Source organism: Portunus trituberculatus, chromosome 30 (genome assembly GCF_017591435.1).
Source record: "Portunus trituberculatus isolate SZX2019 chromosome 30, ASM1759143v1, whole genome shotgun sequence".
Taxonomy (NCBI): domain Eukaryota; kingdom Metazoa; phylum Arthropoda; class Malacostraca; order Decapoda; family Portunidae; genus Portunus; species Portunus trituberculatus.
The window spans coordinates 3,636,973-3,652,489 of record NC_059284.1 but is presented as its reverse complement, the minus strand read 5'-3'; the positions used below and the strand labels follow the sequence as shown (position 1 = coordinate 3,652,489).

Below are 15,517 nucleotides of genomic sequence, written 5' to 3'. Positions count from 1 at the left end.
TGGGGGGAGGTGCCTGTGTGGCTGGTGGGCGGGCTGACAGACTGTGGGCGCTGGCAGGCAGGTGGCGGCGGAGGCGGCTGCACGGGGGCTCGTAAAGCAAGGTAATTAAGTCATTGAGTCTCGCTGACTAGTGGTTATAATCGCTTGTGATGGACACATTGCAGATGGTTAAGCCCCGCCTCGGCAGCCTCGCTGGGAGCCCTCTGTCGCCATGCCAGACACACAGACACACAGACACACACTGCAGCCAGCCTTAGCATCTCCAGCCACAACTCCTCCCCGGAGTGAGGGTAGGCTGTGTGAGGCCCTGGAGAATGTAGCGGGACACTCCCCTTCCCCCCCCCCGCGCCCGGACCGCCCCCTTGGCCTGCGAAACTAAGGCTGAACGAAGATAAATGAGAAACGTCGAAGGGAGTGGGAAGCGTGTGAGTCTCCTACTTGGCTGCCCTAACCTTCTCGACTTAATCAGCGGGACTCAGTGATTACTGCAAGCCGCCTAAACCCACGGTATTTAAGAGCTCGTTATTAGTGCTAAACGAGGCAAGTCATTAATTCTCGGCGGAGGAGTGAAGGGGACGGACCGGAGGCACACCACGACTTGTAGGACCTTGTAGGACTTGTACGTGTGTTCTGATCCTCATCTTTGCATGTGTGTATGTACGTGTCTGTGTGTGTCTGTGTCGGTACGTGTTGGAGTTGTAGTTGTTGTTGTTGTTGTTGTTGTACTAAACTAACTATTGCTACCCTAATGTATTCAAACAAGTAAGAATGGAATACAAAACTTTCCATCACATGACTTCTCGAACAACTTGACAAACCAGAGTGGTGCAAATTGTGTGAAGTGACCCACAAAATTTGTAAAGTCTTAATGCCAGCACGAGGTATCAAACACACAATCTCTGTTGCCTCCTGCCACATTCCACACCAGCTCATTGATATTCATTATTTTGCCTGAAAAAAAGCTAACTAAGGTTATATTACATCGATGTTATTGTTTATACATTATACGAACTGCCACGTTGTCATTGTTAGTCATTGGTAAATATTCAGATGTTCAAATGTAGTTGCAGTAATAACAATGGTAGTTGTAGTGTCAGTTGTTACATTTTTATCCCATCATCCTTACGTGTGTGTGTGTGTGTGTGTGTGTGTGTGTGTGTGTGTGTGTGTGTGTTGTAACAAAGTAACATATTTACCTGTGTTTTGTGTTTTCTTTCAGTGGTGGCGCAGTTCAGTCACTTCGCTAAGGACAATAACTGGACAACGAGCAATCAAAGTTTCCCTTTCGACTTTTAAATCCTGTGAGTAACTTTAACAATTTGAGGAATGGCACAGAATAATCCCACCTGGCTCAGAGGAAAGAGAATACTCGCCTAAATAATTCACACACACACTCAGCATTGGATAATCCTGCATAGATAGATAGATAGATAGATAGATAGATAGATACTGACCACAATCAAATATTACAGTTACAGGACTTGGAAGGTCTGATCCATCAAAATGTTTTCTATAATATCATTATGATAATAATATTATTTAGGCGTCATGCCTGTAGGCCTACGTGCTTCATTATTAGTGCAGCAAAATGTGGATACGTCCGTTTGGCTGGTTAAAGGATTATGTGTCTTGACATTTCAGGAATTTGACAGCTGGATATATGTACCGTAGCTACGTGCAATGTCCTCACAATAATAATAATGATAATAATAATAATAATAATAATAATAATAATAATAATAATAATAGTAATGATAATAATGTTAACAATGATAGTGATAATGATAATAATAGCAATAATAGTAATTATAACAATAATAATAATAATGATAGTAATACCAATAAAAAGTAATAACAATAATAATAATAATAATAATAATAATAATAATAATAATAATAATAATAAATAATAATAATAATAATAATAATAATAATAATAATAATAATAATAATAATAATAATAATAATAATAATAGAAAGGATATATAATAATATAATATATATATATATATATATATATATATATATATATATATATATATATATATATATATATATATATATATATATATATATATATAATATATATATATATATATATATATATATATATATATATATATATATATATATATATATATATATATATATATATATATATATATATATATATATATATATATATATATATATATATATATATATATATATATATATATATATATATATATATATATATATATATATATATATATATATATATATATATATATATATATATATATATATATATATATATATATATATATATATATATATATATATATATATATATATATATATATATATATATATATATATATATATATATATATATATATATATATATGTGTCTGTGTGTGTGTGTGTGTAGGTTAGGTAGATAGATAGATAGATAGATAGTTAGATAGAAAGATAGATAAATGGCTAGACATAAAGCTATATAAAGGAATGTCACGTGATTGAGGAGGTTTGGGACCTTCGTGGGCCACCACCGGCCTAGACAAGAGGGAACAATGCTTATATAGAACGATGATCAACGAGAGTGGTTAGTTAGTCATTAAGTGGGTCTATTGTAAACAAGGGAGGGAGGAGGGGGGGGAGTAGGTGGAGGAGGTAAAGCGGAAAGCAAGGAGGAAGAAGGGAGCGATCTCTTCTGTAGGCGCTGTGGAGGTAAGACGTGTGTCCACGTGTCTGTCCACCGCTTTACCGCGATGCGAGTGACTTGGTAGGTTTTGTGTGTTGGTCTGTGTCGTTCTCTTGTGGCATTGTTGCTGTAGGTCAGGAAGGTATGTTAGATACTGTAGTGTGTTGATGTTAGTGTATACGCGCGTGTGTAGTGAAGGACCTTTTTTTTTTTTTTTTTTTTTTCATGGACTGGGCTATTTCAAAGTTCTCTGTTGTGTTTTAGAGGATAGGAAGTGTTGCCTGCTGTGTTTAGAGGATAGGAAGTGTTGCAGAGGATAGTTAGTGTTGCTTGGCATTTCGTGGAACTGTCTGTAGTGTAGTTCTTAAAATAAATTTGCGGTTTCATAATGCTGAATCTGTAATGAAATGCGTTAGTGTTCCTTTAATGGTAAGCGCCCTCGTAACGTGTTGAGCGCAGTACATGCTGAACTCCGTGGCTTGGGTGTGCATTGATAGCAAGGCTGCAAAGTGGTTTTAGTGGCTGTTAGTCTCCCTTAGTGGATCTCTGCTTCTCACTGAACGGTGGCGCAGAGGTAGGCCATCTGTCACGAACATTGGTATGAGCTACGTGTTGGAGTTTTCGTATTTCAACTATTTCCTTTTAGTGTCGTGTGTTCAGATTTAGTTGTATCAAGCTCCGGAGTTTGTTGCTACTATGTGGCATTGTGTGTAACGATACGAGCAGTAGATAATGCTACCTGAAGCGTTTTGAACACCTCCCTTCCCTTGGATTCTTATCTATTTCGAGCGCGTGACTTTTAGTGTATCGCCGCTTCGTGCCGCTTCGTTCCTACTCGAGATGGAGGGAGCGTGAACATTGGTCTGCGATTACCCAGCTTTCTTTAGAAATATCTGGGCATTCTTAAGTGTTAATGCAAAACTGACTGTGGAACTCTGAAATGGGTGAAATAGGCTTACATAGGGTCCTTCACCAGGAAGTGTGAGGGGAGGATAACCCGTTGTTGTTGGGAGTGGGTGCACCAGAGAGGGTGACACCAGGTAGGGTTGTTAGGTTAGTGGGATATTGCGTTGAGGGAGTTTTTGGGTGCCGTGACGTCTCTGCCACAGTTTCGTATGTGCTGTGAACCAGTGGACCATTAATGTTAAGCATCAAACCAAATATTAGTGCTCTGAAACGTCTCGCATGAAACGTCACGGCACCCCACATGTTGCACTTCAAAAAGTAATGTTTCTGAATGCAGGTCTTTGGTTGATTGCCACTTGTCTGGTGCAGTAAGTGTAGGAACAATCGATTGTGTAGGAACAATCGAGTAATAAGTTTGGCGTGTTGTGTACATACTAGGTACAGCACTACCCTAGTCCTTAAGTGTACGCAGTTGTAGTTAACCTGAGGCTAGTCAGATCATACTGTGCAATTTGTCCCAGTATCATAGAAAAGGTCTTGGTGTTGGCAAATAGACTTTAATGACACAGTTGAAGGATGTTTGATTGACGATTGGTAACTTTGTTGCAGCAGCAGTGTATACAAGGAAGAACGTCTGGTCATGCCGCCCACCTCGAAACATCGGGCGTCAGTCCTTCAGGCGATGGAGCACATTCCGTCAGAAGTCTTGATATCGGCGTCCCTACATCTACGCTCTACCCACTACAGTCTTGTCACCGGCGTCCCTACATCTACGCTCTACCCACTACAGTCTTGTCACCGGCGTCCCTACATCTACGCTCTACCCACTAGTCTTGTCACCGGGGTCCCTACATCTACGCTCTACCCACTTGGAGCCACATCGGTCTACCTAAGGGAACTCGTCAGCCACAGCGGCGCTCGAGTCTGACCTGTACCCGCCCAAGTGTGAGAAGCCTGGCCTTCTGTTGCTGCTCCTCATCGGTGTCCCATGTGGTAGCAGTCCACCTCAAGTAGGTCTGCTTCTTCAGAAGAGGACGCAGACCGCGGAGGCGTGCGGTCCGGCACAGGTATGGGCAGGGCAGTTTAAACTTGCTTTGTAGGCGTAAGTTATCAGGTATTGTTTGGTCTTGGTGGTAAGGTAATGTAACGAGGCTGACGGAAGCAGAACTCCTAAGGTTCGTAATCAGAACAGAACGACGGGAACGGTTGAAATGACTTTTTTTTGGGGGGAGGGAGGTTTGGAGATAACCTTTACAAATCAATGTTCCGTGAGCAAAATGGAATGCACAAAACCTGTAACCGGGCACTCGCACCACACCACACCTAGCCTACATTTGAGGACGAAGGTTCATAATTAAAATGTAATTACGTTTCTTTCAGGTCCTGCCACTACTGGAGAACCAAACCAGTGTGTCCTAACAATCCCCAACCTACGTCAAGAAAGACGCCAGCTGTTGTATAACACACGGAGCCATCCAGGGAGGGAGAACAACCCTCAACCTGCGGCAGGAAACTGGCTCCTCTTGGAGTGTCACAGACTCCAAGTGTCTGACAACACACGGAGCCATCCAGGGAGGGAGGACAGACTGCCTCGCTTCATCTGATTTAACAATACATGTTGCCAGTCACTCTTGTAATGTTATTATTCCTAGTCTAATGTGAATGTATGCATGCACATAACCAATACATTTTGCCAATTACTCTTTTGATGTCATTCCTTCCATCTAATGTGGGTGTGTCCACACATGTAATGTTTATTCCTGTGTTCTGTTGTGTACCCACATAACTGGTGTGTTACAACTCGTAATAAATCATGATTAAGAAAATTTGATCGTTTCCATGATTACTTTTTTCATTTAGGTGATCTTGTAAAACACCTGATCTGATCACGAGGTAAACCTAATAAGTAATGTGAAGCTTGCTTATGGAGGAGCCACAACCTAGATAGTTAAAATCTTTCTACTATTTATTAGTTTACACAAAACCATATATACAATGTTTTCAAATCTTTCAAGCTTTAAAATTAAATAAAGCCTGAATGAAGATGACCAGCCAATTGGCAGTAAAAATGCTTAAAAAAACTGGAAAGTAGCAGAAAATAGTCAGAAAACTGCCCAAAATGCTGGGAAACATGCCCAAAAAAGCAGCAAAAAAGGCTGAAATCCCCCACAAAACTGCTGAAAAAACCCATAAAAGCAAAAAAAATGCTGAAATCCCCCACAAAACTGCCAAAAAATGCCCAAAAAAGCAAAAAAAATGCTGAAATCCCCCACAAAACTGCCGAAAAAACTGTGCTAAGTCATAAATACTCCGAAGAGTCTCCGGAGAAAGACCAGATGTGTATTTGGGTGAAAAATAAAACGAAGAGTCTCCTTTCCTTCCCTTTCAATCAACAAACACATTTTACACAAGTCTCTGAAAAACTCTACCAAAATTTTCAACTCAGAATAACTTTTACAGCAGAATTTGTACAATTTTTACAACTTAGAATAATTTTTACAGCGGAATAGCAGAATTTTACAACTTAGACTAATTTTTACAGCGGAATAGCAGAATTTGTACAATAATTTTTAATCTCTGAAAACTCTACCAAAATTTTCAACTTAGAATAACTTTTACAGTGGAATTTGTACAATTTTTACAACTTAGACTAATTTTTACAGCAGAATAGCAGAATTTGTACAATTTTTACAACTTAGAATAATTTTTACAGCGGAATAGCAGAATTTGTACAACAATTTTTAATCTCTGAAAACTCTACCAAAATTTTCAACAGTGGAATTTGTACAATTTTTAACAAGAATCATTTTTAGTAGTTTCAACTTGGAATGATTTTTACAATGGAATAGCAGAATTTTTAACAATTTTCAACTTAGAATAATTTTTTGTGGAAAAGCAGAATTTGCACAACATTTGACACTTTCTACATTTTTAACTTAGAATAATTTATGCAATTTTCAATCAACTTCAGACAATTTTTTCAAGTATTACATTACTCTGAGATTGATTTCAAAAGTATTACAGAGAGCAAAATGAGAGTTGCAAGCCATGAGGCCTGCACAAACATGGCAGCAGTCCCTGTATGAACAGGCCTACCTCATTCCACCTATCATTACTATGAGTCTTGCACATACATGGCAGCAGTCCCTGTGTGAACAAGTCTACCTCATTCCACCTATCATTGCCATCCATACACTTGTATAATATAACAAAACCAATGAACATAAGAGTAGTATTTTGAGAGCATTTTCATTGCTAGTAACTACAAGTTCTAATAGTATTTTGAGACCATTTTCATTGTAAAAGTCTAGGAGGAACTTTCAACTCTAAAATTATTTCTTAAGCATTTCACAATGGCATTGCTCTCAAACAGCATGTTGTCCCTTGCAACACTACATTGTCACCATAAATATACAAAACACAGACCGTCATTCTGGGGCCGCATTCTACACAGTCAGCCTCAAGTCTCACTCAATGTTTACTTGTCAACTTTATATATGAATACAAAGAAATAGCTCCTTGACATAATTTTCAACAATTTAAATTATTTTGACATTATATTACAACTTTGGGAATAGTTACACTGTGTATCCAGACAAGAGAAACGACAAACAGAAGATTACACCGACACACAACACACGACACATGCAGGACACGCAGGGCAAGGTTTGTTTGATGATGATGCCTGTCTTGGCAGCTGTCTCTAATGGTAAGTTTCTGCATCAAAGAAAGACACTATTTAGTCATCACTACAGATATTTATCATTAATCAATATCAAAAACTGTCGGGGATGATGCTATGGTATACACAGCCAAGCCCCACCATGTTGAACCCTGTCCTGGCACTTATGGCAAGTCACAAGGTTAGAGCCTGTCACAGAGGGAATTGTGTCTAAAATGCACCATTTGGTCTCTTACCATCATGTCATTAGCTATGACAGTTTGCAGAATACGGCCCCAAAATCTTGCACAGAACAGTGATGGCAAAGCTCTACAAAGTTGACAAATTTACTATTTAATCAGTTTGAACAGTCTCACTCAAAGATGTATATAAACCTAATTACACACAACATTTTTCCCTAATTGAAAGACACTGACATCAAAGAATGACTGACACACTTGCCCACAAAGCTGCACACACAAACACACACACACACACCTTACAGTGATGACTGAAATTCCTTGTGCAGGAAGAGCAATGGCCAATGGTTCATGTCTGTACAGTCTGGACTGTTTAGACTGACACAACTAGATCATTCTGATAAACAAACACCTTTAAACAAATCTTCATAATGCAAGATTTCTTACAAGTCACTTTTTACACATTGCAAATCTCACAAACCGTTACTCCTTGTAGCTAAATATACACTGACATGTAATGAAGTGATTTGATGCACAAAGGTCAACACAATGTCACAATCTATCAATATGAGTGATGACATACAATCCTTCAGTCAAAACTGTGTGCACTACTTTCCACAATACAAGAAAGCATGAACCAATGATGCTGTGAATGTTGCAGCATCCTCCATCCTTGCCCCTCTCTGTCTTCAAGCATCCTCCATCCTTGCCACTCTCAGTCTCGCACTCTGCACACACGTTTATGCAAGCAGTGTGCAGTGTGCAGTGTGCCACTGGACCTCCAAAGCCTACAACAAAAGAAAGGAGTCAACAAAAGTTCATGTTTAGCAATCATTTACCTTCATATCATCTTATCAATCTGAAACTGTCAAAACTGCTCACTTGTAATCACATTTGTGGTACACCAAGGCATATAAAAAACCCAGCCAAGCAAAGTCACACAATCTTTTTTTATGCAAGAGAGAAACCAGCCAAGGGCAACAAAAGTTTCAAAAAAGGCCCACTTGAATTGCAAGTTCACTAAAAGATTGGTACAGAATTAGCCAAAGGACAGGGACAAATGTGTTGACACCTTCCTCTTAAAAGATGTCCAGTGGTAGGAAGATGGAAATACAGAAGGAGGCAGGGAGTTCAGGAGTTTACTAGAGAAAGGTGTGAAGGATTTAGAGTATTGGTTAACTCTTGTATTAGAGCACACACACACACACACACACACACACATGGTGGAAGACCCAAAAAGCATGGCAGAACTGTTACATAGTAAATTTCATGAGGTCTTTAGTAAGGAATTCAAATTTGAAAGACCACAGGGTAATAGAGAGACTGTCCATATGAAAGAGATTAAAGTAACCAAGCTTGAAATAAAAAAGTTGATGACGGAACTAGATGAGGAAAAGGCAATGGGACCGGATGAAGTCTCAGGCAGAATACTGAAAGAATGTAGGGAAGAACTAGCAAGTCCTATATACAACATCATAAAATGCTCAATAGAAAATGGAACAGTGCCAGTGGAATGGAAAAGAGCTGAGGTGGTTCCCATATATAAGAGTGGAAGGAAGGAAGAACCTTTAAATTACAGACCGGTATCACTAACTAGTGTAATATGCAAGATGTGTGAAAGAATAATAAAGAAACAATGGATTGAGTTTCTTGAAGACAACAAATTATTATCAAATAGCCAATTTGGTTTTAGAAAAGGTCAGTCATGTGTAACAAATTTATTGAGTTTCTACTCTAGAATAGTTGATAAAGTACAAGAGAGAGAGGGATGGGTTGACTGTATTTATTTAGATCTAAAAAAGGCATTTGATAAAGTGCCACATGAAAGATTACTATGGAAGTTAGAGGAGAAGGGTGGCTTAAAAGGAAGCACATTGAGATGGATGAAAAATTACTTGAGGGGGAGAGAAATAATGATGATAGTTAAAGATATGAAGTCCAAGTGGAGAACAGTAGACAGCGGAGTGCCACAGGGGTCAGTATTGGCGCCAATACTTTTTCTCGTATATATAAACGACATGCCGGAGGAAGTGAACAGCTACATAAATCTGTTTGCGGATGATGTGAAACTGTGCAGAGTCATTAAACAAAAAGAGGATTGTGAAATACTACAGGAAGACTTAAACAATATCTGGAAATGGAGTAAAAAAATGGGAGATGGAATTCAATGTGGACAAAAGCCATGTCATGGAAATGGGAAAAAGTGAAAGACAACCAGTGGGAATCTATAAGATGGGAGATGGAGTAGAACTAGAAAAAGTAAAAAAGGAAAAGGACTTGGGAGTGACAGTGGAAGAAAAGTCAACCGGTAAGCCATATTGATAGAATTTTCAGAGAGACGTATAATTTGCTAAGAAATATTGGATTAGCATTTCACTACATGGACAAAGAAATGATGAAGAAATTGATAAGTACTAAAATAAGACCTAGATTGGAATATGCAGGAGTTGTGTGGACCCCCTATAAAAAGAAACACATAAGGAAATTGGAGAGACTACAAAAAATGGCTACAAGAATGGTTCCAGAATTTAAAGGGATGACATATGAGGAGAGACTAAAAGCTATGGATCTACCAACCCTGGAACAGAGAGAGAGAGAGGGATCTGATACAAGTTTATAAATTGATTAACGGAATGGATCAAGTGGATAATGAGAAACTAATCCTGAGAGAAGAATATGACATTAGAAGCACAAGATCGCATAGTAAGAAACTGAGGAAGGGAAGATGTCTGAGAGATGTTAAAAAATTTAGTTTCCTGCAAAGATGTGTTGAGACTTGGAACAGTTTGAGTGAGGAAGTGGTGTCAGCAAAGAGTGTACATAGTTTTAAAGAAAAATTGGATAAGTGTAGATATGGAGACGGGGCCACACGAGCATAAAGCCCAGGCCCTGTAAAACTACAACTAGGTAAATACAACTAGGTAAATACACACACACGTACAGGTACACAAACTTACCTGCGTGAGATGAGGTGCACTGTGTCCCTCGGTGGAAATAAGGGAGAGTGGAGTGGTGTGGATACTATCAGGGTGGCCGGGGAGACCATCCCAGCCTGCCTAGCCATCCTCAATCCTTACTCACATGCTCCACCACAAACTTCATCACTGAAATCTCATGTCCCTGAGAGAGAGAGAGAGAGAGAGAGAGAGAGAGAGAGAGAGAGAGAGAGAGAGAGAGAGAGAGAGAGAGAGAGAGAGAGAGAGAGAGAGAGAGAGAATCATTCATGGTTGGTCTGTCCTTTGCTTATAACCTAAACTGGATGCTTTACATCTCAACTCTTACTAAAACAGCTTGTATGAAGTTAGGTGTCTGAGTTGTCTTCACTTGTTTTTCTTACACTCCTGACTGCTAACTCTGTACAAGGGTCTTATCTGCCCATGTATGGATTATCCTTCACATGTATGAGGTGGTTCCACTCACACAGTTTTATTAGATAGGGTGGAATCAAAAGCTTTTTGTCATTTCATCTCCTCTCCTCTGACTGACTGTCTTAATCCTTTTCTTCACTGTTGGAATGTTGCACCTCTTGCTATCTTGTGGTAAATAATGACAAGAGGCCCTTTGTTTGCCATTTGTCTCCTTAAGACCTTCTCAGCAAATGCAAAATTTGGTCTATTTTGGTTCCTCTGACCAACTCAACTAAGACAAACTAAATATAAATTAACCTAACCCTAAATCTAAACTAACATAAGCTAATCTAACCTAACGTAAACTTAATACGATATAATAACTGCTTTTGGTGTGATGTGCTCATTTCCAAAAGCATCAGTAGGAGTCAGTAATAGGCCACCGTGCGGCGAAAAAAAAAAATTGTTAGTCTACCTACTAGACGTGAATTAAGAGTGAGTGTCCAATACATACTAGGTGGTAAGTAGTGTGTGTACTGTGCAACCACAACACGCAGCGTGTCATGCGCTGCTGACAAGGACAGATGCTAAACATTTACCTACTTGATTTCATTTTAGGAGGAAGGCTTCAAGACTTTTTTTTTTTTTTTTTTGGGGAGGCTAATCCTCTAAGACCTGTAAGGGGACTGGCAACTAAATGGAGCTTTTTAATAGCTTTATGTTGCCTTTGGCCAGTTTTCCCTCACGTAAAAAGGTACAGCTGTGTACAAACACGAGGATACATGCAAACACAGTTGGCGGGAGGCCAACCTTATCTTTTCCTAACTTCCTCTCTTGTATCCGTCATGACAACTGTTACTTGAGGAGCCTGAGAAGTAATTAGTCTCTCATTTACCTGCGTGGTGAGTCAGGGGGCTGCGTGACAACTGAGACGGCGAGGAAGGCGGAAAACATGACGGGGCTGACGCAATCGAGTCCATGGACGGCGCGACGGAGTCACGGAGCTGTCAGAGCCTTTAAACGCTTTTATCGTTTTGTTGTAGTGCAGCCTGGACTTGCTGAATCCAGATGTGGGATAAAATTGCCAGTTTTCCCAAGGTTAAAGCCTGCCTTGCAACGGAGTCCTCTCTTTATAGCAATGTGCACCAGCTCTGAAAAGGACACACCAGATTTATTAAATATAAGCTACCCTAATAGTATACCGGCGCGAGACGGAGGAAAAATACGGCCAAACTACAACAAGAATAAACACTTTTTGGACGGTGTCTGGCTCAATCATGATAAAGACAGGCTGGCTGAAAGATGCATGTGTACTATAGTAAACATTAATATGAGTCAAGGAAGGTGCCAGCTGTTATCATTAATCATACGTAATAAAACAAGAGGAATGCAACACTTACACATTTCACTTATTACAGAATAGAAAAAGTTTACACCTAAGAAAAGGCGGGAAAACTTGATACCAAGAAATTTAATTGTTAATTCTATTACACGCCGTCTTATACCGTTCAACTCACTCTCTCTCTCTCTCTCTCTCTCTCTCTCTCTCTCTCTCTCTCTTACCTTCACTATGGACTATGGAGGGTGGCGGACCCATACGTAGCCTCGCCCTGTGTGCAGCACCACGCACGGTGCACGGTGGCTTCCTGGCTGTGGTGGTGAGCACAGCGCGACAGGGTGGATGGGCATGGAGTAGCGCTGTGTGTGGGACAGAGCAGTGATGGGCATGGCAGGAAGTTTGCGTGGTAGGAGTGTGTGAGAGCCTGTATTTTATCTAGTACACACACACACACACACACACACACACACACACACACACACATACACTGGAATGGACCAAGTGGATAATGAGAAACTGATCCTGAGGGAAGAATATGACATCCGAAGCACAAGATCGCATAGTAAAAAGCTGAGAAAAGGAAGATGTCTGAGAGATATTAAAAAATATAGTTTCCCGCAGAGATCTATTGAGACGTGGAACAGTTTAAATGAAGAAGTAGTGTCTGCAACGAGTGTGCATACTTTTAAAGTAAGATTGGATAAGTGTAGATATGGAGACGGGGCCACACGAGCATAAAGCCCAGGCCCTGTAAAACTACAACTAGGTAAATACACACACAAACGGGACCACCATGAGTGCGCGGGTTAGCCTCTCACTCTCGGTGGTACTCGTAGCGATCAGAGCTCATTACCGATCTTTCTGTAATACTGCGACCACGCTTATTTTACACACTGCATACACTCAAACCCACACATAATACGTCCAAAACACATCAAACTCACACAAAACACAAAATAAACCATAAAACACACCAATTATCATATCAACAAACACTTATTAAAACTCGCTAGAAACACAATATACACCAATACCAACCACCCACCCCCACCCCAGAAAAAGCACCCCACACACCCAAACTACTTGCAACACTCAAATTTAACCCAAAACACACTCAAAACACCATGCAACAACTCAAAATACCAATAAACACACGCAAAACTCACTAGGAACACCCAGTAAACATAGAACCACCGGCACACACACCCAAGACACACTCAACAACTTACACTCAAAATTATCCCAAAACACCATGCAACACCGCAAAATGCCAACAAACACACAAAAAACTCACTAGAAACACCTAATAAACATCAAAATCATTCCCACACACACCCAAAGAACTTAAAAGACTCAAAACTAACCCAACACACACAAAGAACACCATATAATACTTTAAAATGCCCCCAAACGGCAAACGCACCATATACTCGTAAAAATACCTAAAACATCTATTACACACTGAAAACACACAAAATTAACTTAAAACACATTTATAATACCCTACAACACTATCAAGCACACTTAAAACATTCCAATTATACTAAAAATACCAAAATGTATTATAAAGAACGGCAAGATTACAAGGGAGACTTACCTAAATACTATGGCTTGGCTCCTCTTCCACCTTTGCTTCCCTTCTTCCTCTCTTCTTCACCCTCATTTGTTTATCCTTTTTCCTTTCTTCTATTGCTTCCATCTACCCGCCTGAGCCTAGAAACACATCAAAACACTAAATATTAGGCAAAATATTGAGGAACTGGAGGGAGAGTCAAGTATTGTGGCTTGACAGCTGCTCCTCTTACTACTCTCTTTCTCCTTCTTTCCTCCTTACTTTCCTTTATTTCTCCTTTTTTCTTCCTTTTACTGCTACTGCCTACACATCTGAGCCTAAAAACACACGAAAACACACAAAAAACACAAGATATTAGACAAAATAATGACGAACTGGGAATTGGAAGAGTGGCGCCAGCCCGGGGCTATGATGAGTTATCTGGGCTGTGGTCATCAGAGAGAACGCGAACAGGGGAGACTAAATTACGTAAATAATTTGAAAAATGACCTATAGAAAAAACAAAGCCACGGCCGAATGATTGCTATTTTATGACTTGATAAATACTTTAACTAATTTTCAAAACATCAAAACATCTCCAGCCTAACTAGTTTTAAAAGAGATATGTAAATCAACTATAGTAAAAGTATAAAAACATTTCAATTTTAACACTGCTAAAACATCCACCTACTTTCACTTGGCGAGTATTTCAACACATTTTACAGAGTCTGCGCTTTCTTTTGAGGCATTCTACAACAAGTTAGACCGTGAAGCAGAAATGTAAACAAATAAAATAGAAAATATAAAATCCGGCTGGCTGGCGGAGCGGCCATCTTGCCTCTCATCACAAAATTAGGCCATGTCGAGTCTATACGATATGATGTGATGTAATGATGGGCAGGTGGCTCCACTCTGAGCCATGTTTGGCTTACAATGTGTGAGAAATGACGGCAATAATACCTGATAAGAGACGACCTGTCTTTCCCTAAGGCCTACGGCCTAAGCTGACCGACTGTTTGTTTACCCTTCGCTACTTTCCTAAATTTACAATTGTTTCACATTCTTACGCGTAACAAAAACAAAAACAATAAATAAATAAATAAAGCAATGACCTCAAAAACTACCCATATGACCAGTGAGACCCGACAGTAAGAGGAGGAGTGTGTTATGGCCAAGCTGTCAGGTGGACTGGGGTGAAGCCGCCCCGTCACCCGCCCACCATGGCACCACTCCACTGACCTTAATTCAGTAGTGCTGCTTGAGCTTGGTGCAGGAAATGTGTGTGTGTGTGTGTGGTGGTACTGTGGTGTTTGGGTGTACCGGCGGTGCTGTTAACGACTTAACTCTACTCTTTCAGGAAATCAACTGGTGTGTGTGTGTGTGTGTGTAAGGAGCAATTTTAACGGTGTATGTATGTATGCATAATAATTGGTGTCTTAATCCTTAACTCTCTCGTTTCCTTATTCCATCTTTCCATCTCTTTTATTCTTCCTGTTTTAAAACTCTCGCATTGTTTCAAATATCACAAAAGTATGGATCTAAGAATGTTACCTGGAATGAATATATAACAGGAAACTGCCTTCCAAAAATGCTACTAATTATTTTCATTGAACAAAACTAATATAATTATGAAGTTATATTAGTACATTATTATTGCTTTTATAACATTGAAATACTTCTATATATAGCTTAAAAATGCCATCAAGATTGCTAAATTTTCGATGAATGTCTCGGGAGCCTCAAACCCCCAACTGGTAAGGCTCACCACCAATGTCAAGGGGTACAGGAATTCAGGTTAACCCACCCTCAACACTCCCCCCGTAAAT

At 39.6% G+C, this 15,517-nt stretch overlaps 2 long non-coding RNA genes across 12 annotated transcripts in view; one reads left to right on the top strand and one right to left on the bottom strand.

The window, feature by feature from the left end:
* LOC123510851 overlaps positions 1-5,418 on the top strand; it is a 10,636-nt gene extending 5,218 nt beyond the window's left edge. The window contains exons 3-5 of one of the 11 annotated variants that reach the window (XR_006676626.1): positions 1,220-1,301; positions 4,202-4,659; positions 4,973-5,418. This is a non-coding gene — a long non-coding RNA (uncharacterized LOC123510851). Of the gene's footprint in view, positions 1-1,219; positions 1,302-2,648; positions 2,785-2,804; positions 2,829-3,704; positions 3,727-4,201; positions 4,660-4,972 lie in introns of those variants that run through there. The other 10 variants (XR_006676621.1, XR_006676620.1, XR_006676624.1 and 7 more) reach the window with 10 other exon arrangements.
* Positions 5,419-10,385: 4,967 nt separating this feature from the next.
* LOC123510875 lies at positions 10,386-15,068 on the bottom strand. Its single transcript, XR_006676632.1, has 5 exons — positions 14,931-15,068; positions 13,737-13,852; positions 12,364-12,498; positions 11,696-11,951; positions 10,386-10,573 (listed from the first exon to the last, which is right to left on the bottom strand). It is a non-coding gene; the product is annotated as an uncharacterized LOC123510875 (long non-coding RNA).
* Positions 15,069-15,517: the final 449 nt, after the last annotated feature.